Below are 2,133 nucleotides of genomic sequence, written 5' to 3'. Positions count from 1 at the left end.
TAAATGGGAATAACACGAATAAAATTAGAAGATCATCTCAACAATAATCCACTCAAAAGGAATAGTATCTCATCAACTTAAAACTGACAAAATAATGATCTTAAAACAGTGTAAAATTCGAGCACATCAAGCGTTCGCTGGACGTGTTCTCCTTTCAAGCACAAATTTCCGAGACGGGCTGCTACATGATCACCAGTCGTTGAGTAAGGTCCAGTGGACCACTGGCTGGCTCGAATGCTCGAGACTTCAAACTTTGAATTTTATGTTTTTTTAAGCTCTATTTTGCACATTTCTCACAAAATACGTCAAAATACCAAAATGGATAAAATGTATAAATAATGGACATGAATTGCAACTGTAACACTCAAAACGAACCAAATAATACAACCCAGGTCACTGATGCACTATTTTTTAGCACTATTAATACCTGCAAGTATACATAATAGAAATAGTATAGCCAAAGATCAGTACCGGATATCGAACACGGGGAAGGCAAACACAGACTGTCTATCTTCTTCTAAGACTCAATACTATATGGAGAATCAAGAGAATTTTGAAAACTTTTTAAAAACTGAAAGCAATAGAAAGTAAATAACAACTGATTGCAAATAAAACACGGAGATAAAATATAGAGATAAGGGAATTCCAGGGATGTGTGTTCACAGTTATGGTTATACAAATTCCAAACTACAATACCCTAGCATAGTTATTACTTTGATAAGACGAGTCACCTAGCTTATGCTCATGCGATGCAAACGTTGATTACAAGATTAGGATTGTCAATCCCAACACGTAACTCCAAAAAGCTCCTAAGACCCTTGAAAAGTCCTCACTCTCAATTAACAGTGCCGTTTTAAAGGAAGCTAACTGTAGCGTCTACTAAGTAGACCTAACTTGCTAGAACTTTCTCACAATTATGAAGCAAGTTATATTAAATCATACATAATTGTGTCACTCAATCATGTAGCATCAGAATTATTTAGGGAAGAAACAAAGTAAAAAAAAATTAATATTAAATAGAAAATTGGAATTGTATAACCAAAGTCGTTACTAACATAGCCCTAGTGTCACACCTCAACCCTTATGACTTATACACTTACTATAACTAAATTCGAAATTTAAAATAAATAATCCACGTGTCAACTATATAAAATCCACATATTATATCAGGCATATTTCAAAACATTCTGAAAAGCAGTGAGACCCTATCACCACACTATATACTATACATTTATCTATATGCAAAATGATGAGGAAGAGAAGTTGCCAAAATGCGTCAGCCGCCGACCCTTATAATAACTGTAACTCACATCAACCCACGCATCATTGATATCTTATTACTGAAAAATATTAGTGGTTTATATGAGCCACAACTCAGTGTATATAAACCTTATCTTTAATTTCACACAAATATCAAACATATTCTTTCACAAACATATATCACCAGAAGTAATAAATATCATACACAATTTAGTATTCATATGCATATGCCTCTCCGTTCTTTTTATTATTCTGTGACTGGTCAAGCCTAGTATCTACCCGGGATTTCCATTGTATACGACCCGAAGGTCCTTTTCATTTATTTGACCTTTCCACGAAGGCCCCTCTTTGCATTTTGACCTTTCCACGAAGGCCCCTCTATGCACATTTTCTTTGACCCGTAGGTCCATTATCATTGAATATGACCCGTAGAACCCAGGGTAAGACTGTCACATATCCTCTTTAATTCCATGATTCAAATAATTTTAATAGCATGCATCAAACATATCCATTGCACCAATTACATCAATATATTCCACCAATAACTCCAATACTATAGATAAACACATTCATTGCACAAATCACATATCCACATCATTTACAACATCAATATCAAATAACACATAACCATTTCAGGCTCATATCATATAGTTCAAATATTCACTCCAATTTAACACATATCAATCAATCACATAAAATATGTAAACTAAAGATGTGATTTATACACACCTGATTACGACAGATAATCTACCAAACTCCTGATTTCGCCTCCTAATTTACCACCCTCAATCGTTATATCATAAATATGCCATGTATTTTCTGCTCTTCCGTTCTTCCCTTTTCTTTCTCTAATTTACACCTTTTTCTCCTCTT

General features: G+C 34.1%; 1 long non-coding RNA gene across 1 annotated transcript; it reads right to left on the bottom strand.

Moving 5' to 3' along the window:
* Positions 1 to 2,133, bottom strand: LOC148926371 (uncharacterized). Its single transcript, XR_016130949.1, has 2 exons — positions 1,990 to 2,133; positions 1 to 427 (listed from the first exon to the last, which is right to left on the bottom strand). It is a non-coding gene; the product is annotated as an uncharacterized LOC148926371 (long non-coding RNA).

This window comes from Salvia hispanica, chromosome 5 (genome assembly GCF_029641045.1).
Source record: "Salvia hispanica isolate PSC_SH4W2 chromosome 5, Shi_PSC_v1, whole genome shotgun sequence".
NCBI lineage: Eukaryota > Viridiplantae > Streptophyta > Magnoliopsida > Lamiales > Lamiaceae > Salvia > Salvia hispanica.
Note: the sequence above shows the minus strand (reverse complement) of the source record. Positions and strands in the feature narration are given on the sequence as shown.